Source organism: Ahaetulla prasina, chromosome 2 (assembly GCF_028640845.1).
Source record: "Ahaetulla prasina isolate Xishuangbanna chromosome 2, ASM2864084v1, whole genome shotgun sequence".
NCBI lineage: Eukaryota > Metazoa > Chordata > Lepidosauria > Squamata > Colubridae > Ahaetulla > Ahaetulla prasina.
This window is the reverse complement of record NC_080540.1, coordinates 7628397-7654303: the sequence shown is the minus strand read 5'-3', so window position 1 is coordinate 7654303 and position 25907 is coordinate 7628397. Positions and strand designations below refer to the sequence as shown.

Below are 25907 nucleotides of genomic sequence, written 5' to 3'. Positions count from 1 at the left end.
AACCTCACAATTTCCCAGCCAATGTACAATTAGTCCTCGAGATATAACTGTCACTGGGCCTACCAATTACAGTTACACCTTGCAACGGCCGTTAAGTGAGACTGCTTTGCTTAATTTCCCCTGAACCACCCTCGTTCTCTTTTGATGCAGCTGTTAAAGAAATGTGCAAGTTGTTAAGCGGAACACTGGCTACCTCAGGGTTGGGAGAAAGTCTTAGAGGCCTGGCGCAGGCCCAGAGTTTCCTTCCAAAGGCCACCCATAACCCATCTCTTAGGCCTCTCCTTCCTAAAACAGGGTCCGTGTAGTCCTCTGGTCTAAGTCTGACCCACCAGGCATCATAGCTGCTTCCTCTCTATCTTTTCAAGATGTCTGAACCTTCCCTTGGAGAAGGAGGGTAGGACGCACATCTGTGGGCTCCATGACTGTGTCATAGAAGCAGACGTTATTTTCAGTGTGCCTGTTATTCATCCCTGGGCCACGTGGTGGACTTGTGCAAACGGCTGCCATTTTGCCACGACTGCCTCACGGCCAAATTGGCAGCTGCTTCTGAGTCATTGTCATGTGGGAGAGGGAGAAAATGCATGTATTGCCCCTGTCCGAGTCTGACTCTGAGATGGACGAGGAACAGCTGACAGAGAGAGAGAGAATGGCTCCCTTGGCTGTGGAGCAAACTGGGGAAGGGCAAAGGGAGGCTGGGCAGAGCAGGGGAGAGTTAGAACAAGGGAGACGGGTTCTGATGAAGACCAAAGCCCACCCCCTCTTCATCCTAGGGCACGCAGGGAAGAATGGAGGAGAGAGCAATGTGGCTTTCGACGGAGGAGAGGGGGCCCGATCCCCTTCATAAGATACACCTGGAGCTGGAGTTTAAAAGGAGAGGCAAATGTGAGGGGCCGTCATAAATATGAACCAGTTGCCACGCGTCTGAATTTTAAATCACATGACCATGGAGATGATACAAAGGTCATAACTCTGAAAAATGGTCCTAAGTCACTTTTTTCAGTGCCCTTATAATTTTCAACGGTCACTAAATCAGAGGTGGATTTCAGCAGGTTCTGACCAGTTCTGGTGAACCAGGAGCAGAAATTTTGAGTAGTTCGGAGAACCGGTAGTAAAAATTCTGATTGGCCCCGCTCCCATCTATTCTCTGCCTTCTAAGTCCCAGCTGAAATACTGATTTTATTTTTATTTTATTTTATTTTTTATTTTATTTTATTTTATTTGTCACAACAGTATATATAGGTATAAGTATGTAATAACGATACGAATCTGATACAATCAAAGGGAACATTAGGACAGGAATGGTAGGCACGCTGGTGCTCTTATGCACACCCCTTACAGACCTCTTAGGAATGGGATGAGGTCAATAGTAGATAGTCTTTGGTTGAAGATTTGGGGATTTTGGGAAGAGACCACAGAGTCAGGTAGTGCATTCCAGGCATTAATAACTGTTACTGAAGTCATATTTTCTACAATCAAGATTAGAGCGGTTCACTTTAAGTTTAAATCTATTGTATTGTATCGTGTATCGTTGCGATTGAAGCTGAAGTAGTCTTCAACGGGAAGGACATTGTAGCAGATGATTCTATGAGTTAAACTCAGGTGATGCCCAAGGCAGCGGAGTTCAAACTTTTTTAAACCCAGGGTTTCAAGTCTGGTGGAATAAGGTATTTTGTTGTGATCAGAGGCGTGGAGAACTCTTCTTGTAAAATATTTCTGGACACGCTCAATTTTATTAATGTCTGAAAGGAGGTGTGGGTTCCAGAGAGGCGAACTGTATTCGAGAATAGGTCTAGCAAATGTTTTGTATGCTCTGGTTAGTAGTGTAATCTTTCTGGAGAAGAAGCTATGTAAGATTAAGTTTACAACTCTTAAAGCCTTTTTGGCGATGTAGTTGCAGTGGACTTTGGCACTTAGATTGTTTGATATGAAAACTCCAAGGTATTTGACGGGGTGAGGTCATCTATAAGATAATGTCCATCAAGCTTCTATTTAGTGTTCTGATTCTTTTTTCCAATGTGTAAGACAGAGCATTTGCTGGTTGAGATTTGGAGTTGCCAAATTTTTGACCATTCCGACACAAAGTCAAGGTCTTTTTGAAGGGTAGCCGTATTGTTGGTAGTGTTAAATAGTTTAACATCATCGGCGAAGAGAACACAATTACTTATAATATGGTCACAGAGGTCGTTAATGTATAATATGAAGAGTGTTGGTCCTAGAACGCTGCCTTGGGGGACACCGCTATTGACAGGAGCAGGATTTGATAAGGCACTGCCTATTTTGACCACTTGTTGTCTGTTTGACAGGAATGCTGTTATCCAATTAGGGAGGGGTCCAGAGATGCCGTAGGATTTTAGTTTTAGAAGATGTTTGTCATGTACCACTGAGGCAAAAGCTTTACAGAAGTCTATGTAAATTGCATCCATTGCTTTGCCCTGATCAAGATTTGTAGTCCATATGTTTTTGCAGTGAAGAAGTTGTAAATTACAGGATAATTTTTTTCTGAAACCAAATGGTTTATTAGAGAGTAGGTTGTTTGTTTCTAGGTGGAGGGTGATGGATTGGTTGATCATTGATTCCATTACTTTGCAGGTGATGTGGCATAAGGAAATTGGTCTGTAATTTTCAACTAGGCTGGGGTGACTGTGGCTAGTGACCATAGTTTGGGGAGGGAGCTGGTCCTGAAAGCTTTTCAAAGATTATGGTTAGGGGTTCTGCTATAACAGTGGAGAGCTTTTTTAAGAAGTATGCACATAGACCCTCAGGTCCAATAGATAGAGAATGTTTGCGAAGGGCCTTTTCAACATTATCTTCTGTGAAATCTATTTGTGTTAGATTGTTGAAATTATTGTTGGTACGACTGGGGAATGTTGGGTATGAGCCATTACTCTTAACAAAGACTGAGCCGAAGAATGTGTTAAAGAGGTTTGCTTTAACTGTTTCATTTTATAGTATTCCTCCCCTGGAGTGGGGTGGGAATGGAGATTTTACAGTATCCTTCCCTAGCCACGCCCACCAAGCCACACCCTCAGAACAGGTAGTAAAAAAATTTGAAACTCACCACTGCACTAAATGAACTGTTGTAAGTGGAGGACTACCTGTATTTCTTGTCATGCACACTGCTGGAAATTCCTTTATATTTGTACCTGGATCCAGTTTAAACACACTTCCTCAAAACCACGTTAGGGCCAGTTCTGAACCTTTTTTTGGATACAGTTATAACAAAGGCTAACTAAAGCTAATCCCTAGGAGAATTTATTCCAAAATGGAATCGTTATTGCAAATACATTTTTTGTTTCATGTTGCTTTAAATCTGTGCTGTAAAATGCTGTTCTGGCTGCTGAATTCTGCATCAGGAAGCCGGATTGGTTGGGAGATCATTTTACAACCATGTTAGAGTGAAACTTCCCCCAAAGCTGAACGGGTTAAAAGCACAAAGTTCAGTAGCTAGAGTAGATCCATAAATGTAGACTCGCCCCCCCCCTTCCTCTTCCTGAATTCCTTTTCCTGTAGCTCCTTTGGATAAAACTTTTCATTTGGTGTTGTCGTTGTTTAATTTTGCTGGGCGAATCTGAACAGTTCGGAAAGGGTAAGTTACATTTGAAACTTTCAGAAAAAGAAAAGATCAGAGAATAAGAAATCCAGGAAGGGGGAGGGGGGGGGGAGGTTAAAGGGAAATTATCCTTAAGTAAATAAATTATTTTTTAAAAAACCTGCACTTATTCAACTCTCCTGGTAAAGGAGAATATACAACAGTTGGTCCTTGCAGAGCTCACTGTTCCTATAGAAAATTGAACCTCCATGTTCAAGCACAGCACACAGCTCCGCAATGCAGGTGCGGGGAAAGGCATAAAAAGGGCGGCGTGGAGGCGTCACGAGTGGGGGAGACAAAAAGCGCATCGGGGCCGTTGAGTTGCAAGCGGCGTCTCTTCCTTCCCTGAATCTTGAGAAGGATCCCGCGGAGGTTCGAAAGGGGCGGGGCTGGCGGGAGGTCACGGCGACGCCTCTCTTGTCCTGTCCGTCAAAGGCTCGGATTAAGAGAATAACAAGAGTTGGAAGGGACCTTGGAGGTCATCTAGTCATTTAGCCTGACTAGGTAGCTCAGTGGCTAAGACACCGAGTTTGTCGGTCAGAAAGGTTGGCGGTTCGAATCTCTAGTATAGGTCGTCTGGGTGAGCAGTGGGTTGGACTAGATGACCTCCAAGATCCCTTCCAACTGTGTTACGGTTAGTCCAACCCCCTGCTCAAACAGGAGACCCTATATCGTTTCTGAGGGATGGCAGTCCAGTTTTTCTTCTTGAAGGCTTCCAGCGATGAAGCTCCCACAACTTCTGAAGGCAGGCTGTCCAGAGTCCCAACATCTTTTTTACAGTGTGGTCACCAAAACTGGATGCAGTACTCTGTGTGTGGTCTTACTAAGGTTTTCTAGATTCTCTGCAAGTTTCTTGAGACAGAGTTTCAGAATTGACCTGACTTCCAGCCTCTGATTTCACTTGTCTGCCAGCCCCAGTCTTCCAAAAGCACACATGGTCAGAATGCAGCTTTTAAAAAAGAAATTGATTCCCTCACTTGTGAAACTGTTCTTGGGAAATAATAGGTAGTCTTGGACTAGCAACCACACTTGAGCCCAAATTTACGTTGCCAAGTGAAACATTTATAAAGTGAGTCCCCCCCCCCATTTTATGATCCTTCTCGCCACAGTTGTTAAGTGAATCATTGCAGTGATTAAGTTAGTAATGTGGTTAAGTGAATTTGGCTTTCCCGTTGACTTTGCTTGTCAGATTAGTCTGAGCTGCAGGGGGATTTGAGCTGGTGAGCTGCATAGCTGTTGTTTGGCTTCGTGTTCGTGGTCGTGCTACATCTTCATAGTGGGTGTCAGTCTGCTGCATGTATGGATTGGAGGGGTTTGAAATGGTTAATGTTGCAGCTGCGGTCTGGCTTCTGGTCCTTGGTCGTGCTTCATGATCAGTGTGGGTTTGGGTCTGCTTTCTGGGTGGATGTGTGGTGGTGACATCCTGTGACTCTGCCCTTGTAGGAATTTAGCACCACCCCCCTCCTAGAAGAATGAAATATTTTAGAAAATATTTAAAAAGGCAGAATATATGATATATATATGCATATATATGCAATCCTTATGATTTATATTGATATATTGATCATCAATTGTGTAGTAAATGTTGTACCTTGATGAACGTATCTTTTCTTTTATGTACACTGAGAGCATATGCACCAAGACAAATTCCTTGTGTGGCCAATCACACTTGGCCAATAAAAATTCTATTCTATTCTATTCTATTCTATTCTATTCTATTCTATTCTATTCTATTCTATTCTATTCTATTCTATTCTATTCTATATATTTCCCTGGATGAGAAATGGAGAAACATGTTTTAAAGACAAAGCAGCTCCCTGCAACTTCCTGCCCCCACCTTTGTCAATGGGTCAAAGGTAGAAACTCATCCTCCCCACCTTTGTCAATGGGCCATTAAAGCTTCAGCCAAGCTCACTCAATACCCCCACCTTCATCAATGGACCATCATTTGCAACACAATAGAACAGAAACTCACCACATGGCAAGGCTCAGGCAAGCTTGAGGGACAGCCTACAATGTTAGCTAAGACCCCTAGACCACCTGGGAGTTTGACAACCAATCAGGATACTCTTCCTGTGCCCCAGAAAGTTCAAAGCTCAGAAAAAGCATAAAGCCAGGGAGCACACAGGATCTCAGCCCTTTTCTGTTCAGGAACTCAAGCCATGTGATCCTGACCACCATTAAACCATCCTTCCAAGCAGTCTCCATGTTTCCAGTGTCTTTGTCCGCACTTGGAACTGAACCCAGATGGATATTTCTTCCAAGACCCTGATTTCCTGAACTTGTCAAAAATTAAGTAAGTGAATGATGACGCAAGTATATTGGCAAAGCAGGTCAATGTATTGGGGTCTGGGGCCTCTGAGGACTGACTGGGCAAACTGGGTGGGAAATAGGTGGGTGGGTGTGCTGCAGCATCTCTGCAGTTGGTCAAAGGGTGAAGGACCAAGAGGGAGGGGGCCTGCAAAATTTCAACTTTGGAACAGATTCGTATTTAGCATGGGGTGTGTGTGTTGTAACTTCGGACTTTCATTGAATGGCCTGTAATACCTCAGGGATTACCTGTACTACTTTTTCCACATCTTCTACATCCGTTTTTTAAACAATAAAACTTACACTTTCATTTGAATCTTACAGACAAAGATGATGCCAATATAACAACACTGGACAACTGAGAATAACAAGCAGACCTGAAAAGCAAAGCAAATTGAAGCAGAAATTAAAAAAAAAATATGCTCCATTTCCTTCAGAAATCCTATTGTGGGAAAAGCAGAGTTCAAATCACAGGAGGATCAGCCCTGGAGAAAAGCCATATAAATACTCTGAATGTGGCAAAGGTTTTGGTCACAGTAGCTCCCTTGTGATTCATAGAAGGATCCACTTAGGACAGATGCCCTACAACTGCCCCCAATGTGGTAAATGCTTTCGCAAGCATGGCAATTTTGTGATACATCAGCGGACTCACACCAGGGAGAAGCCATACAAGTGTCCAGATTGTGGGGAAAGTTTCATTGAAAATTCCCACCTGGTGAAACACCAGAGGACTCACACAGGAGAAAAACCCTTTGAATGTCCTGATTGTGGGAAACGTTTGGCTCAAAATTCCAGCCTAGTGAAACACCAGAGGATTCACACAGGAGAGAAACCCTTTGAATGTCCTGATTGTGGGGAAAGTTTCATTGCAAATTCCCACCTGGTGATACACCAGAGGACTCACACAGGAGAGAAACTCTTTGAATGTTCTGATTGTGGAAAACAATTCAGTCAGAATTCCCACCTAGAGAGACACAAGAGGACTCACACAGGGGAGAAACCCTTTGAATGCCCTGATTGTGGGAAAGGTTTCAGTCTCAATTCCAGCCTGCTGATACACCAGAGGACTCACACAGGAGAGAAACCATTTGAGTGTCCTGATTGTGGGAAAAGTTTCCGTTACCATTTAAACCTAGTGAACCATCAGAGGATTCATACAGGGGAAAAACCATACAAGTGTCTAGAATGTGGGAAAAGTTTCAGTCAGAGTTCCAACCTTGTGAATCACGTTAGGACTCATACAGGAGAGAAACCCTTTGAATGTCCTGATTGTGGGAAACACTTCAGTCAGAAATCCTCCTTGGTGTACCACCAGAGAACTCATACAGGAGAGAAATCTTTTGAATGTCTTGATTGTGGGAAACACTTCAGTCAGAAATCCTCCTTGGTGTACCACCAGAGAACTCATACTGGAGAAAAACCCTTTGAATGTCTTGATTGTGGGAAAAACTTCAGTCGCAATTACAGCCTGCTGATACACCAGAGGATACACACAGGGGAGAAACCATACAAGTGTCCAGATTGTGGGAAATGTTTCAGTCATAACTGCAGTCTGATTAACCACCAGAGGACTCACATAGGAGAGAAACCATATGAGTGTCCAGATCAAGGGGGTCAAAAGTAATTTCATTGAGGGCCGCTTCAGGGTTGTGGTTTACCTCGTGGGTGGGAGTGACCAAAGTGAGCATGGCCTGGGTAATTTTGCATGGCCAGCTTGACATCTTTCATGTTGTGGGTGCCTGTGGTGGCCTAGGCAGGTCTGGGAGGGTCCATTGTCTCCAGCAATGGAAGGTGAGACAATGGTGAATGCCAAACCCTTGTTCTCTCTGTCCCTCTGAGGCCATGCAAAGGACCCCAGACAGCAGCGCAGGCTGCCTAGAGCCCTGGGAGCGCAAGCGCCCGGCCTGGCCCTCAAGCTCCCACGGTAATGGGACCCCACAGTCCAACCCTGGTTCCCCGAGCTGGTTCCTGGCTGCGCTTACCTCCTTCTCAAGGCTACTGGAGGGGATACTTTCCTAAGAGCTCACAATTCAAGAATACCAATGTTAACATGGATTGCTAATAAAGTTCTGTCTGTGACAAAAGAGAACACAACATTGCTTTCTCCTTTGAACCGGGGCATCTCCACCCAAGTTGCCTCTCCTTCCTTCCTTCCTTCCTTCCTTCCTTCCTTCCTACTTCAGCATGGTTTTTAGTTCACATTTCCCAAACGTATATGTTTCTGTGAGTGTGTGTGTGTGTGTGTGTGTGTGTGTGCCCCTTGCAGCCCAGCCAGGGCTGTGATATTGGTAGGAGTGGGATTGAAATATTTTAACCACCGGTTCTCTGCCTGATTTTTTGGCGGGTGTAGCCATTGGAGCGTGGCCTAGTTGGCTTTCTGCACCATGGAGGCTTTCCTGGAGTCTCTAGGAGGTTGAAAACAGCCTCCCCTGGGCTCTGGAGGCTGGAAACAGACCTGTTTCCGGATTCCTGTACTTCCGATAGGACCATTTTTCGCCCTCCGTGCAGGTCCTGCACTTACCTGGCATCCAAAACAAGCCATATGGAGACTCCTGGGAGGAGAGGGGCGAGGTATTGGGGTCAGCCAGTCCTTCCAACTACTGGTTCAGTGAACCAGATTAAAATTAACAGCCGGTTTGCCTGAGCCGGTCTGAACTGGCTGGCTTAAATTTTATGGATTTTATAGTTTTTATTATTAATTTTAAACGGGGTTTTAATTTCTATATATTTTAAATTTTTAGGCAAATTATAATAAGGTTTTTAATGTTGTATTTTATAGAATATTGTCTTGTCTGTTTTTATTTGCCTGTACACCGCCCTGAGTCCTTCGGGAGAAGGGCGGTATAAAAATCAAATAAATGAAATGAAATGAATGAATGAACTGGCTGAATCCCACGCCTGGATATTGGAGAGGAAAAGATAGGGAGAGGCTGGGGGTTTAGAAAAAGAAACAAGCATTGCAAAAAACAGCTTTTGTTAGCTTGCAGCCTACAATGAGCTTGCAGGCTGCAATGAGTGTGACACCTCCCCCTGTTCCCCCCCCCCGTCCCCCCCTTCCCGCACACACAAACACACTCAAACAAACTTCTGTGAGGGTAGGCTGCAAAGTGCAAACTAACGAAAGCTGGGTTTTTTGCAATGCTTGTTTCTTTTTTTCAGTGCCCAGTGTCAGGCCTGGAAACCATACTAGACTTTAGGGTTCCAGACGCTGCCACATTTTTCCCCTGAGGGGAAGAAGGGGGGCTGAGGGGTATGGTAACATTCTTCAAGCGGTCAAGGTCGGATGGTGTTCACATCTGCAGGAAGAGTGGCGAGAACATATTCGAACTGGGAGAACGTGGGACCATGTGACCATCAAAGGGGTCAGGGGGGTGGGACTCGGGGTTTGTATAACTGGGAAAAGAATCCAGAAGTTCAGTTTTGGAATTTCACTCATCGTGTTCCAGACTCTCCCGATCTTTTCCTTCAATGTCGCAGCGCTGAGTTGCAATGGGGTGGGGGAACCTTATGTGTGCATTTGCACGGGTTGGAGAGTCAAGCAGAGATCCGTCAGGCACAAAGGCAACAACCGGAAGGGGATCAAAAGGGGAAGCCTCTCCCTATTTTTTTAAAAAAGCCAACAACCTGCAGGGCTTCCCTTTTTGTCCACCCTCTCCTCCATTGGCTGATGCCAAAAGGGCAGTTCTGCTTCTGCCCCTCCCCCCCTCAATGCCAGAAGCCGCAGGCTACTGCCGTTCACCTTCCATGTCCCACACAGAGCCCATGCAATCTCCGATCATCCATGGCGCGCTGGCAGGCAGAAGCGCCCTGGGTCCCATGCCCTCTCCTTCCCACCTCTTCCTCCCTCCACACACGGCTAGGGACGAGGGGAGGGGGAGAGATTGGCAGTGTGGCTTTCCCACATGGGGTTGGGGTGGTTCCAGGGAAAGGCCAGCGAGTGGGGCATGGAGGTGCCAGTGCAGGCACAGCACTGATCTGCCACCTAGTGCGGCCAACCTTAGATCTGTGGCGCTGCCTTGGCCCTGTTTCCTGGCCGAACATACAGGAGTCTCTGAGCATGCGAGGGCTGGTGTCCTGGGTGAAGGGCAGTGCTCATACTGTGTAGATACTCCTGTATGTACGCCCAGGGAGCAGGGCTGAAGCAGCACCATGGATCTAAGGCTGGCCATGGTCTGGCCTAAATGTCTGCCATCAAGTGGCAGATCAGTGCTCGGTAAGCCTGGGCCAGGCCAAGGCACCGCAGGCCGATCCTTTGATATTTCCAGGGCAGACCTGCAGGCAGGAATCCAGCCCACAGGCCTTGCGTTTGACACCCCTGGTCCTGATAATGGGAAAAGTTTCAATTATTATTCTAGCCTTGTTAGACACCAGAGGACTCCGGAGAGAAACCTGCTGAATGTCCTCATCGTGGGGAATGTTTTGCTTTGTGTTCCAACTTGGAGATACACCAGATATCTCACAAACGGGAGAAACCCTTTGAATGTCCTGATTGTGGGAAATCTTTCAGTAAGAATTCCAGCCTGGTGAAACACCAGTGGATGCACACAGTAGAGAAACCCTTTGAACGTTCTGATTTAATTGAAGAAATATTCTCTTTTTGTTCCCACTAATGCTTCTGGATAAACAAAAATGAGGGGCAACTGTAACTGAAGCCAGCATGGATTTGTTAAAAATAGATCATGCCGGACAAATCTTATTGCCTTTTAAAATAAAATAACTAAATTAGTTGATCGATGAAATGCTGTGGAAATAATATACTTGGACTTCAGTAAGACATTTGATAAAGTTGACCACTTCTTAGTAAGAGAAGCATGCAGTGGGATACCTCAAAGCTCAGTCTTGGGCCCAATAACATACAACAGCTTCATAAATGATTTAGATGAGGGATAGAAGGGGAACTCATCAAATTTACCGATGACACCAACTTGGGGGAGGGAAGAGCTAATAGTTTAGAAGGATCTTGACAGACTTGAGAATTGCGCCAACAGTATGAATGGATTTCCAGAGGAAAAACTGCAGACTACAGGAACCATCTTCACCTTTAACATTTGGAATTAACCACAGATATATTTTTTCAACTTCCAAAATATCTGAATAGCTTATATTTAAGCAAACTTTTCAAATTGTTTTTTCCTCCCAGGGTTACCTTCTCTTTTCCATTACCTGATTTGGGGGTCGGGGTGGGGAGACTGTATCACGTTTTTTTAAAAAAAAGAATACAGGGTTAGTTTTCTCTGCTTTAGTCTTTAGAATTGCTTTGTCTGTTTTAACAGTATAATCAACTGCGAAAGATATTTTTCACTTTTTTGAAAAAGTTCTCTTTTTTTTCAGTGTCATCGTAACTTTGAACAGTCAGTAAAAGAACTTGTAAGTGATGGACTGGCTGTATTAGCTTAGTTCCTTTCCAGATACACTGTTACGATTTTAATACCTGGGTAGCTTTTCGATGACCAGGATTAAACCAACGTGGGAAATGCCAGTAATCCTCGATTAACAACTGTAACTTAGCCTGCAATTACAGTCCTAAGTCATGATGGTCATTAATGGGTCACCACACAATGTGCCTAATTCTACAACCTATTTGGTGGCAGCGCATGCAGCCATGGTAAAACAAAACAGCCTGACTAGGTGGCTCAGTGGCTAAGACTTGCGATCAGAAAGGTCGGCAGTTCGGTGGTTCGCATCCCTAGTATAGGTCTCCTGCATGAGCAGGGGGTTGGACTAGATGACCTCCAAGGTCCCTTCCGACTCTTTTACTGTTACTAAGTGGTCAATGGGGCACTTGAATTTACTTCTGCATACCTGTCATGTCCCACCCCCCACTCCGATGAAAGAGTCAAGGAAGTCCGTGACAAACCTGGCAACGAAGCCTCTGCAGCTTGCCAAGTCCCTTCAAGGTTTATCAGGGCAGGCAGGAGTCCAAGTTGTGACTTCAGCGATAGGGTCCGGTATCAGCAAACTTGATAAGACTTTGCTTGACTCAAGGGTGGAATGCCAAAAGCAGGTTCTTTATATAGGCTGTGGGGTGTGGCTCCATGACTCAGCATTTATCCAGGCCTGCCCCACCCCTGCTTCTGCTGGTGTCACCTCTCAGATCTCCGGAAGTGAGGGTCCTCCTACACTGAATTGTCTTCAGCTGGATCTGCTGGCAGCTTCTGGGAAAGGGAGGGGTCAGAGGGAGTAGGGCCGAGTAATTCCAGCACCTGGCTGCCTTCCTGCTCTGACGGCTGGGCCAAAGGAACACACGCTGTACGAGTGAGGTTTATTGGGCTTGTCCTCCCACTCCTGGAATCCTCTCCGGGCATGGGGCCAGGGCCGGGGGCTGGAGGCATGACAGGCCGTTCATCTTCATTATCAGACTCGGAGTCTGATAAAAGGCCCGGTTGGAGACGGGAGGGGCCCGGCTGAGGAGAGGAGGGAGGACGAGTCACAACAATACCCCTTTTTCTGGTGACTCATAGATTCCATGCCCAACTGATTCAATTTCATTCAAACAATGCAGTTGTTAAGTGAACCCTACAATCATTACGCAAACCCATTGTTCATTAGGAATATAAGCATGGGTTTCTAGCAAAATGTAAATCATGATCATGTGCAGGATGCTATGAAAGGCCACAACTGTAGGCTGGTTGCCAAGCTCCCAAAATGTCATGTGACCCTGGGTGGAGTTCCCCACCCCAGTCCTCAGAAGTTCAAACCTGGCTCATAAGTTGTTTTTTGAATGGTTGCTAAATGGCTGGTCGTAAGACGAGGACTATCTGTAAGTCATAGGCTTAGTCTTGTCACAGTTCTGTGTCTACCATCTGCATAGGTATAGAATAGCAATATTTGCAAGAGGGATCTTGGAATCATTGTGGACAATCACTTAAATGTGATCCAGCAGTGTGTGGCAGCTGTTAAAAGAGCCTAGGCAGTGGTGGGCTGCAGTAATAGAGGCATAGAATCAAGATCACGTGAAGTATTATTATCGCTTTATAAAACCTTAGTAAGACCACACCTGGAATACTGCATCTAGTTTTAATCACTGTGATATAAAAAAGATTTTGAGACGCTAACAAAAGTGCGCAGAAAAGAGCAACAAAGTTTTAGGGGACCGGAGGCTAAAATATCTGATGAGCGGTTGGAGGAACTGGGTATCTGTAATTTAATACAGAGAATGGCTAAAGGTGACATTTTATTTTATTTATTTATTTTCATCAAGCATGTATTTTATGACAGATAAAAGTGTAAACATAATTATAAATACATGAAAAGGATACGAATAAAAGAAAACATTAGGACAGGGACGGTAGGCACGCTGGTGCGCTTATGCACGCCCCTTACAGACCTCTTAGGAATGGGGTGAGGTCTACAACAGACAGTCTAAGGTTAAAGTTTTGGGGGTTTGGGGCAGAAACCACAGAGTCAGGTAGTGAATTCCAGGCATTGACCACTCTGTTACTGAAGTAACATGATAGCAGTCTTCCAGTAGTTAAGGGGCTGACACAGAAAAGAGGGGGTCGACCTATTCCCCAAAGTGCCTGAAAGTAGGACAAAAAGTAACAGAGGGAGAATTATTTTTTTTAAAAAAGCCGACCTAGAATTAAGAAGAAATTGTCAGTGAGAACAATTAATCAGGGGAACAAATTGCAACCGCCACTTGTGGGTGCTCCATCAGTGGAGGCTTTCAAGAGGAGACTGGATAGCCATTTGTCCGGAATGGTATAGTGTCCCCTGCTTGGAGAGTTGGTCCCTTCCAACTCTTCCTCTGTAATTCTGTAAGAACTTCATAAACATTTAGTACTCAGCATGTAGCTAATCTTCAGGAACTTAAGTAGCTTCACATTTCACTATTTTACTTGGCTCTGTTGCAAAGATAGGTATCTAGGAGTCTAAAACAACTTGATAGCCTATAATCAATGACAACATCCTGCAAGCAACGTAGGCAGAGACGGGACAAGCGTGTTTTTTCGCCTCCTGTCGGGAGATGGCGGTCACTTCTGTGTCTACAGAGCCATCAATGCAGTAGTAGCGGCTTTTGTGGTTGATCCTTAAAGGAGTTAAAACCATCAAGTACTATATTGCTAGAAAGGATTGAGGAAGAAGCATAGAGGAACTTCCTTTACAGGATCACTCATGGGTGGAAGGTGGCTTGCAGAGCGGCTTTTGTGCTCTTCCAAAAGTTGAAACATCAGCTGGAAGGTGAGTTAAGGGAAAGTTGGCGAAGAGGCCAGAAGCAAGCTGGGCTATTTGGCTTGGATTCTGCCAACCGATGCACATTTATGATGGTCGCAACATCCAACCATTTTATTTATTTATTTATTTTTGTCACAACATCATATAAAAAGGATTATATAGTATATAAACATATATATGAGTAAATATTAGGAGGTATAAGCACCAATATATATATAGGAAGCAGAAAAGAAAAACAATAGGACAGGAACAGTAGGCATGTTTGTGCTCTTATGCATGCCCCTTATGGTCCTCTTAGGAATGGGGTGAGGTCAATAGTAGAAAGTTTTTGGTTTAAGCTTTTAGGATTATGAGAAGAGACCACAGAGTCAGGTAAAGTATTCCAAGCACTGATGATTCTGTTACAGAAGTCATATTTTCTGCAATCTAGATTAAAGCGGTTAACATTAAGTTTAAATCTGTTGGTTGCTCTTGTATTGTTGCAATTAAAGCTGAAGTAGTCTTTAACAGGAAGGACATTACAATAGATGATTCTATGAGTTAAACTTAGGTCTTGTCGAAGGCGACGGAGTTCCAAGTTTTCTAAGCCTAGGATTTCAAGTCTGGTGGGATAGGGTATTTTGTTGTTTTCAGAGGAGTGGAGAACTCTTCTTGTAAAATACCATCATGAGCCCCATTTTTGACCTTCCCAGCTAGTTTCTCATAGGCAAAGTAAGTGACGATGCCGGCAGGAAATTGCAAACCACAGTTATGTGAAATTGCCTTTAACAACCCACAGTGGTTTGCTTAACAACTGCAGAGGAACAGCTGTAAACTGGCAGTCACGTGACATCATGCTTCATGATCAGGCTGCTTAGTGACACAGATGCCAGTCCCAAATGTGAGGACTACTTGAATGGGGATGTCACCAGAGGAATTGTGGACAGTATATTCTGTTCTTGAGCTGAGGACTTCCATAGGTATAACTGGTGTTTCAAATTTTGCAGAGGCTTTAGGCATCATTTTATCAGTTAAAGCCCCCACATCTCTAAATTTAGCTCAGAAGATTTAACTATAACCATTTTTGAGACGTTTTTCAGGCTGAAGACATGGATTTTTCACATATATACATTTGTAGGTGTGTGTATTTGTAATTCTCTCTGCAGTTGGATAATCTGCAGTTGGATAATCTATCCCCAGCGCTTCCAGATATGCAGTCATGTGAAAAATAAAGTACACCCTAACATAACATAACAACAGAGTTGGAAGGGACCTTGGAGGCCTTCTAGTCCAACCCCCTGCCTAGGCAGGAACCCTACACCATCTCAGTCAGATGGTTATCCAACATTTTCTTAAAAATTTCCAGTGTTGGAGCATTCACAACTTCTGCAGGCAAGTCGTTCCACTGATTAATTGTTCTAACTGTCAGGAAATTTCTCCTTCGTTTTAAGTTGCTTCTTTCCTTGATCAGTTTCCACCCATTGCTTCTTGTTCTACCCTCAGGTGCTTTGGAGAACAGCCCGACTCCCTCTTCTTTGTGGCAGCCCCTGAGATATTGGAACACTGCTATCATGTCTCCCCAGTCCTTCTTTTTATTAAACTAGACATACCCAGTTCCTGCAACCGTTCTTCATATGTTTTAGCCTCCAGTCCTCTAATCATCTTTGTTGCTCTTCTCTGCACTCTTTCTAGAGTATCAACATCTTTTTTACATCGTGGAGACCAAAACTGGATGCAATATTCCAAGTGTGGCCTTACCAAGGCATTATAAAGTGGCACTAACACTTCACGTGATCTTGATTCTATCCCTCTGTTTATGCAGCCCAGAACTGTGTTGGCTTTTTTAGCAGCTGCTGCACACTGCTGGCTCATATCTAAATGGTTATCCACTAGGACTCCAAGATCCCTCTCACAGGTACTACTATTGAGCAAGGTACCACATATACGGTACCTGTGCATTTTGTTTTTTTGAGTTGTATGGTTTTATATATCAGGACATACTAAAAATCATCTGCTCTTTACAATCTTAAAAGTAGGTAAATACAACTTCAGATGAACAACAACACATGACATATTACATCACATCACCATCAGTGGTGGGTTTCACTTACCTTTGCTACTGGTTCACGTGCACGCACCACTTCTGTGCAGAGGGTATTTGATGATGTCCGGGCGGGTGGGCAAAGGATTCCGCCACCACTACTATCAGTTCGGCTGAACCAGAGTGAACCGTTATCAACCCACCACTGGTCACCATGTATTTTACAAAAGGGAAACCAAAATGGAGGAGCCACGTGTGAAAACTTTTTTTTTTTTTAAATTTACATTTATATCCCGCCCTTCTCCAAAGACTCAGGGTGGCTTACAGTGTGTAAGGCAATAGTCTCATTCTATTTGTATATTTACAAAGTCAACTTATTGCTCCCCCAACAATCTGGGTCCTCATTTTACCTACCTTATAAAGGATGGAAGGCTGAGTCAACCTTGGGCCTGGTGGGACTTGAACCTGCAGTAATTGCAGGCTGCTGTGTTTTAATAACAGGCTTCTTTACAGCCTGAGCCATCACGTCCCTTAACTTAAAACTTAACACCTTATGATTCAATATCTTATAGAACCAGCTTTAGCAGCCATAACTTCAAGGAATTGTTTTCTGTATGACCAAAAACAGTCTCTTACACTGTTGTGGAGGAATTTTGGCCCACTCTTCTTTACAACATTGTTTCAGTTCATAGAGGTTTGTGGGCATTTCTTTATGCCCAGCTCTTTAGAGGTCCCACCGCAGCATTTCAATTGGGGTGAAGTTTAGACTTTGCTATTGCAACACCTTGATTCTTTTCTTTTTCAGTCATTCTGTTGTAGATTTGCTGGTGAGCTTGGGATCATTGGCATGGAAACAAAAGAGATGGGGTTTCTTCTTTGCTTTACCACCGTAAGACTAGCATAAAGCTAGCACTGATAGAGCAAAGAAAACATTTGATCTCTTGTTTCAATGACAATCCTTTCCTCCCCAGCCAGGGTAAACCACGACAATATCTTCTTAGATCTCTTCACCAGCATAAAACTAGTGCCGGTGTAGCTAAGAAGAAATCATAGTAGTTTATGCTGACTGGAAAGAAAAGGATCGCAACGGAGGCAAAATAGGCATGATTTCTTCTTAGCCCTGCTAGCACTAGTTTATGCTAGTCTTGCGCTGGTAGAGCAAAGAAGAAATCTCATCTCTTTTGCTTCCATGGCAATCCTGTCCTCCTCAGCCAGGTTAAATCTCTAACGATTTATGCTGGCTGGAGTGAGAGGATTGCCACGGAAACAAAAGAGTTTGTATTTCTTCTTCTGGATTATGCCACGTGGCCCAGCTGACTTCCTGAGCTTATCAGAAATTTAATAAGTGAATGGTGATGGGGGAGTGGGGTTGGGGAGGAATGCATAGTATATTGCAAAGCAGGCTAACATACTGGAGTCTGGGGCCTCTGAGGACTGACTGGGCAAGATGGAAGGGAAATAGATGGGTGGATATGCTGCAGCATCTCTGCAGTGAAGGAGTCAAGGACCCCGGGGTGGGAGGTGCAGCAAAAATTCAACTTTGAAGCAAAGCATTTGGGGGAGTGTTGTAAATTCAAACATTCATTGAATGGCCTGTTGTACATCAAGGATTACCTGTACTTCTTTTTTTTTTTTACATCTTCTGCAATCCTTTCATAAACAATGCAACTTACACTTTCTTTTGAATCTTACAGACAGAGAGGATGCCAATATAAGCAAACTGGACAACTGAGAATAACAAGCAACACTGAAAAGCAAAGGAAACTGAAGCAGAAATAAAAAAATATTTTTTATTTCCTTCAGAAAGCCACAGAATTCGTCTACTGCATCAGTAGGTAATAGACAGAAAAGAGAAAATCATGAAGAGATTTGCAGCTGGAATAAGTAGATTATATAGAATTTAAGGATACGTTATTCGAAAAGGTCAAAGGAGATCATTTTTCCGTTCAGAAAAAGAGGGAAATATCTGGAAACCAGTGGGGCACAAAATGTCAATTGGATAGTCAGTCATGTATGGCAGCCAGTAATGTAGGAACCAACAAAATAAGGAATCACACATATTTTTGACCTTGTCAAGAATGTCAGTGATGGAAAAACTCCATAGATGTGCCTATTGTGGGAAAAGTGAAGAGTTCAAATCACAAGAGGATCCACACTGGACAAAAGCCATATAAATACTCTGAATGTGGCAAAACTTTAGTCAGAATAGCTCCCTTGTGAATCATAGAAGGATCCTCATAGTAGAGATACCCTGCAACTGCTCCCAATGTGGTAAATGCTTTTGCAAAGATGGTAACTTTGTGATACATCAGAGGACTCACACCATGGAGAAACCATATGAGTGTCCAGACTGTGGGAAAAGTTTCATTGCAAATTCCCACCTGGTGATACACCAGAGGACTCACACAGGAGAGAAACCCTTTGAATGTCCTGTTTGTGGGAAAAGTTTCCGTATGAATTCCCACCTAGTGATACACCAGAGGATTCACACAGGAGAGAAACCCTTTGAATGTACTGATTGTGGGAAACGTTTCAGTTGTACTTCCAACCTGGTAAGACACCAGAGGACTCACACAGGAGAGAAACCCTTTGAATGTCCTGATTGTGGGAAACGTTTCAGTGAGAATTCCAACCTGGTGATACACAAGGCAACACATATACAAGATAAACCGTATGAATGTCCAGAGTGTGGGAAAAGTTTCAGTTACTGTTCTCACCTGGTGATTCACCAGAGGACTCACACAGGAGAGAAACCCTTTGAATGTCCTGTTTGTGGGAAAAGTTTCCGTATGAATTCCAACCTGGTGAACCACCAGAGAATTCACACAGGAGACAAACCCTTCAAATGTCCTGATTGTGGGAAAAGTTTCAGTCAGAACTCCCACCTCATTATCCACCAGAGAACTCACACAGGAGAGAAACCCTTTGAATGTCCTGATTGTGGGAAAAATTTCAGCCAGAGTTCCCACCTCATTATCCACCAGAGGACTCACACAGGAGAGAAACCCTTTGAATGTCCTGTTTGTGGGAAAAGTTTCCGTAGGAATTCCAGCCTGGTGTTACACTGGAGAACTCACACAGGCGAGCAACCCTTTCAATGTCCTGATTGTGGGAAAGGTTTCAGCCAGAATTCCCAGCTAGTGATACACCAGAGGACTCACACAGGAGAGAAACCCTTTGAATGTCCTGAATGTGGGAAAAGTTTCAGTCGGAATTCCCACCTAGTGATACACCAGAGGACTCACACAGGAGAGAAACCCTTTCAATGTCCTTTTTGTGAGAAAAGTTTCCGTATGAATTCCAGCCTGGTGTTACACCAGAGAACTCACACAGGAGAGAAACCCTTTCAATGTCCTGATTGTGGGAAAAGTTTCAGTCAGAATTCCCACCTAGTGATACACCAGAGGACTCACACAGGAGAGAAACCCTTTGAATGCCCTGATTGTGGGAAAAGTTTCAGACAGAATTCCCACCTCATTATCCACCAGAGGACTCACACAGGAGAGAAACCTATTTAATGTCCTGATTGTGGGAAAGGTTTCAGTCTCAATTCCTACCTGGTGATACACCAGAGGACTCACACAGAAGAGAAGTCGTACAAGTGTCTGGATTGTGGGAAAGATTTCAGCATTACGTCTAACCTTTATGCACAGGAGAGAATCCTTTCAAATGTCCAGCTTGTGAACAATGCTTTAGGCGTAAATCATCTCTGTTCACAAGAAAATGGACATGAGGCAAATATTGAACAATTTAGAGAAAGCTTGAAATTCATTTCTGATTCCCTATTTGGAGTATAGATGAGAAATTGATTATTTAAATTCTGGCCTGATTCTTTTTAGTCAGGGGATCTCGGGATTAGACCTGTAGGTAGAGAGAGAAAAATGGAAAATATTAGTTTGATAAAGGCTAACTACCTGTTTCTGATTATCAACAATATATTCTGGATGTTTGCATTTGCAGAAGTCGTGGAATTTCTGCATACAGGCCTTTGGGTGGTATTTTTTGTATATTGATTATGGAATTCCAACATGCGGAGTTTCAGCCTTCTATCTTGGTTTCAGCCTTCTATCCAGATTTTCAACCTCACAATTTCCCAGCCAGCATACAAGTAATCCTCAAGATACAATTGTAATGAGAACTAACTATTATGGATGCATTTAGCAATGGTGACAGGGCTTGGTTAACAAACCCCATCCAATGCTTTCTGTTACGCAGCTATTAAATGAATGTGCAAGTTGCTAAATAGAACACTGGCTACCTCAGTGTTCGGGAAAACTCTTGGAGGCTTAGCCAGTGGTGAAATGTAAAACTTGTTACTACCGGTTCTGTGGGCTTGGTGGGGGGGGGGTGTAATGTGACTGGGTGGACGTGGCCAACTTTTTTTCTTACTTTTAAAAGCATTTTTTTTTACTTTTAAAAGCATTCTTCCAGAGGTTATTAAAAAAATGCTTTTAAAAGCATTTTTTCAGCAGAAGAAAAAATGCCTTTAAAAGTAAAAACAAACAAACTGATAATCACACGGCTCAGCTGGGCATGGGCAGGAGGTGGGGGCAGGGATTTTTGCTACCGGTTCTCCGAACCACCCACCACCATTGCTACCAGATCGCGCGATCCGGTCTAAACCAGGAGCATTTCACCCTTGGGCTTAGCCTAGGTCCAGGCTTGCCCCCTTCCCCCATAGGCATCCATAGGCCTCCTCCCCCGCCCACACCCAAGGCACTTATTGCTTTGGTTCCCAACCCTTGATTCTCCAAAGGCAGGGGTGAAATGCTACCAGTTTGCTTCAGTTCAGGCGAACCTGTAGTGATAAAAACTACGGTTTACCCGAACCGGTAGTGAAAAAAAAGCTACTGGTTCAGTCAAACCGGTAGTTTAAAAAAGCTACGATCTGATGATCACCTGTGCTGCATGGTTTAGCTTTGCTAGAAAGCAGGATTTTCTGATTCCCCCTCCCCTTGCTGTTCTACTTACCTTCCTAAGCCTCCTTTTGGTGCATACTGCTCATGCGCACATTTGATGCATACTATGCATGCAGCACACTCTTGGCACGCAGCGTACATGTGCAGCCAGCGAGCCAGTAGCAAACCGGTTCAGATTTCACCACTGCCCCAAGGCCTTTTCCTCCCTTACATCGTCCCACCAGGATTTTCCTTCCCCCCACAGGCCTTCCCACAGAGTACCCCCCTAGGCCGTTTCCCACTCCCACTGGCTCCCTGCAGGCCTTAGGCCATTCTGTCACGGGGCCTACCAATTACGATTACACCTTGCAGCTGCTGTTATACAAGACTGCTTTGCTTAATCGTAGACTTAGGCTTTCCTTCCAAAGGCCTCCCGTAACCCATCTCTTAGGTCTCCCCAGGACTTTCCTTCCCTCACAGAGTCTCCCCAGGCCTCTCCTTCCTAAAACAGGGTCCCTGTAGTCCTTAGGTCGAAGACCGACCCCACCAGGCCTCATAGCATCCTCCTCTGTATCTTTTCAAGATGTCTGGACCTTATATTGGGGGAAGAGGGTAGGACGCAAATCTCTGGGCTGTATGACTATTTCATGGAAGCAGCCGTTATTTCCACTGTGCCTGGGATTCCTCCCTGGGCCCTTGTGGAAGCGGCTGCCATTTTGCCACGGCTGCCTCAGGGCCAAAACGGCGGCTGCTTCTGGGTCATTGAAATGTGGGAGAGGAACAAATTGCTCTGTTTTGCTACCTTAATAAAATGACCAACTTTTTTACAATAAGAAGGAGGACACAAATAAATTGAAGAAAAAAAAATATCGTAAATAAAAGAAGCATACACTATAATATGATAAATGCATAATAAAAAACATTTGTAACAATAACATTTTACATTGTAATTAATGCTTACATGCCTATTAATTATTATTTAAATGAGTACTTTTCCATTGAACGAATATTTTTTGTCAATGTATCATCTTCTAACAATATATTGGAAATGTCTGAACAAGAAATATCCTTCATATTGAATTTTACGGCAAGTGCTGCAGCTAGACTATCAACATTCGATCTCGATTTCTCACTTTTCCAAAAATAATTAGCAACGGAATAAATAAAATTAATTATTAAAACTGAAACAATAGCATAAGTGAATAAACTTGTAAGTAAAATTATACATATTTGGAAATTATTAAATAGATAATGAATTAATAAAATGTGAATTATTGTGCTCATCTGTGTATTATTGAATATTCACTGAGAAAGAAGTGAGTCTAATGCTTGTGTGTGTGCCGTGTCGTGTTTTGGTAAAGCTACTTGCGAGCGCCGCACTTCTGCGTGCGGCGCACTCTCTCAAAACAATTCTCCTGTGCGGAGCACATGTGTCTCATAATTGCATCTTGCCGCACTGTACCGAACCTTGATGAATCATCATGTCAAATACAAATACGTCACATCACACGCAACAGATCGGATTGGCATCGATCGAATACGGAGATTTACAGATTAGTCTTCAAATATCGAAAAGGAGGACATGTAGGAGGACACTTTTTGAGAGACGACAGAACTTGCAAGAGAAGGACTGTCCTCTCTAAAGGAGGACGATTGGTCACCTTAACCTTAACACTGTGCAGATCACCTCAAGAAATTGTGGGTGTCCTGAAAATGTGGCTGCTTCCATGAGATCTTGAAAATTTAAGTGTTCGATGGGTGGGAGGGCTTGTGTAGAAATATTGAATTGAGGAAAAATGGGATCATGACTTTGATCACAGGATCTCCAGGTTTATTAGCAACTCCTGCTGTGATCGCCTCTTCTTGGAAATGCCTGCTTGTTACCCTTTGATTGGCTGCTGACTGACAGCAGCACCATATTGCTGACGTACATGTTACATTCCCCTTTGTGTTGGTAATATGAGGGGAAAAAATGTAGAATGGAAAATGTTTCATTTAAAAAAAGGCTGTGTAAGAACCATACTGTTGACAAGGAAAAATGGATAGTGTCAGTATTGCTATGAACAGTAGGGTAAGGCAAGACGCTCAGACTTGCCTCAAACTGTGAGATAGGCAGCGAATAAATTTATTAATAAATACATTTAATAATAAAAAAAGGTAACATAAACTTCTCTCAGTTGCAAGTTCTGCACACATATAGTAGTTTCTAACAAACTACAACAGTGGTGGGCTTCAAATTTTTTTTACTACCGGTTCTGTGGGTGTGGCTTGGTGGGTGTGGCTTGGTGGGCGTGGCAGAAGAAGGATACTGTAAAATCTCCATTCCTGCCAATCTCCAGTGGAAGGTTACTGCAAAATCCACATTTCCTCCCGATCAGCTGGCACTCGGGAGGCAGAGGATAAGGACAGGGCCAGTCAGAATTTTTACTACCAGTTCTCCGAACTACTAAAAAGTTCTGCTACCAGGTCTCCAGAACTGGTCAGAACCTGCTGAAACCGACCTTTGAACTACAATTGTTAATCTACTTGTGCATTCTGTATCTCTATGTGTTATGTATTCATGTTTGTACCTTTAAATATTTGAGCGGGAAATCAGCACGTTGCTGATTGGACGAAGCCTCCAGCAGAACTGTATAAAAGGAGAGGTTTTTCCCCCAGCCTGTTGCTGGGTTCACCCTATATTAAAGAGCTGTTGTCACTACCCTGGTCTCCAGCCTCGTTACTTCCAGAACTTAACATTGGCGACGAAGGTGGGATCTCGAGGCTAAGGAGAACCAGAACCGAGCTGAAGCACGCACGATAGAACCGAACCCAGCAATTCAGGGCAGAAAACGCGGAGATGGCCAGTTACACTCCGCCCGCACCGTTTGACCCAGCCAGAGAGAAATGGGGAACGTATATGACCCGTTTCGAAAGCTTTCTAGAAGCCAACGAACTGCAGGGAGTTCCAGATAACCGCAAAAGGGCTTATTTCTTAAGCCACTGTGGTCCGGAGGTCATCGATATTGCGGAAGCCCTGGCAGAGCCAACGCCGATACAATCGGTATCGTGGCCAACTCTGCAAACCCTATTAAAGAACCACTTCGCACCCACACCGTCCAAATCGTGCGGCGGTTTGAATTTGGAGGCGAAGGCAGATGGGCGAGTCCATTGGTGACTACATGGCCGCCCTAAGGAAGGCGTCAAGGACTGCGGATACGAGACCTGGGCGAGGTGCTGCTCGAGCAACTCATCCGAGGTCAAAGACATCCGTTTGCGGCGCGGCTGCTAGCGAAGAGCAACCTAACGCCACATAGGGGTCGAGTCCGTCGAATTCTTGGGCTACGGATAGACAAGAGAATTCACCCCACTGAGAGCAAAGTCAAGGCAATCAGAAAGGCTCCAGCGCCCAAAAACAAAGCAGAGCTGCAGGCATTCCTGGGGTTAGTGAATTTTACGGTTTTTTTAAAAAACAAAGCGACCGTTGCTGAACCGCTGCACAAACTTCTAGGAAAAAATACTGTTTGGTCTTGGGGAAAGTCGGAAAGTAGGGCTTTTGAAACAGTGAAAAACCTGCTTTCAAGCGATAGCCTGCTCATCCAATATCATAACTCATTGCCCCTAGTGCTGGTTTGCGATGCCTCCCCTTACGGGGTGGGGGCTGTGCTCAGCCACAGACTTCCAAACGGCACAGAAGCCCCTATAGCCTTCTACTCTAGAACAATGTCCCCCCCAGAAAGGAACTATAGTCAGTTAGATAAAGAAGCGCTAGCAATTGTGTCAGGGGTGAAGAAATTCCACGAATATGTATTTGGGCGGGATTTTGAAATTGTGACTGACCACAGACCGCTGTTAGGAATACTGGCAGGAGACCGCCCAACGCCTGTGGCACTTTCGCCACGATTGACTCGATGGACTATTTTCTTAGCCGCTTATTCGTACAAGCTGCAGCATCGGCCAGGAAAAGAAGTGGGGCATGCGGACGCTTTAAGCAGATGCCCACTACCAGAGGCGATCGAAGACCCCACCCCGGGGACGCCTGTCCTGCTGATTGACTCTTTGGACTCAGGCCCAGTCACCTCTAAGGAGGTGGCTCGGGCATCATACCGGGACATTGTGATAAGGACTGTACTCGGATGGGTACAAAGAGGGTGGCCCGCTGCGCCGGGCGAAAGGTTTAAGGAATTTGTTAAAAAGCGTGATGAGCTCTCGGCTCAAGGGGGGTGCCTATTATGGGGCGATCGTGTGGTGATTCCGGATAAATTAAGGGAAAAGGTATTGGACCTCCTCCACGAGGGTCACCCAGGGATCGTAAGGATGAAGGGGCTAGCAAGAAGCTATGTGTGGTGGCCACTCATGGATTCAGAAATTGCTGAGAGGGTAGGGAAATGCCAGGCTTGCCAAGAGTCCAGACCTCTACCACCAACGGCCCCAGTCAGGGAATGGGAAAACCCCAAGGGCCCTGGTCAAGAATCCACATTGATTTTGCTGGCCCTTCCACGGCCAAACCTTCCTAGTGGTTGTCGACGCATTCTCTAAATGGTTAGAAATCGTACTTATGAAATCCACTACGGCCGAGGCAGTAATCGCAGCCCTCGCCACCTATTCGCAACCCACGGGTTGCCTGACACTCTGGTGTCCGACAATGGTCCGCAATTCACGGCAGCCCAGTTTGAGAATACTTGGCAGAGGAGGGCATCCGCCATGCCCTCTCGCGCCTTTCCACCCTGCGTCGAATGGCCTTGCAGGCGTTCCGTCCGGGCGCTAAGGAGGCATTGTCCAGGCTCAAGCCAGGTGACTGGCAAACAAAATAGATTTCTTTCTGGCCATCCAGCACAGAACCCCAAGCACTGCTACAGGCAGAAGCCCAGCCGAACTCTTGATGGGTCGGAAGCTCCGGTGCCCACTTGACCGTTTGAATCCCCATTACACACCA

At 44.6% G+C, this 25907-nt stretch overlaps 1 protein-coding gene and 1 pseudogene across 1 annotated transcript in view; both read left to right on the top strand.

The window, feature by feature from the left end:
- The first annotated feature begins 3477 nt into the window (after nucleotides 1–3477).
- Nucleotides 3478–24073, top strand: LOC131193140 (zinc finger protein 850-like; annotated as a pseudogene).
- Nucleotides 3522–25907, top strand: part of LOC131193106 (zinc finger protein ZFP2-like) — a 69780-nt gene continuing 47394 nt past the window's right edge. Inside the window, exon 1 of the mRNA XM_058172950.1 lies at nucleotides 3522–3586. The gene's annotated coding sequence lies outside the window, so the exon portion shown is untranslated. The remainder of the gene's footprint in view (nucleotides 3587–25907) is intronic.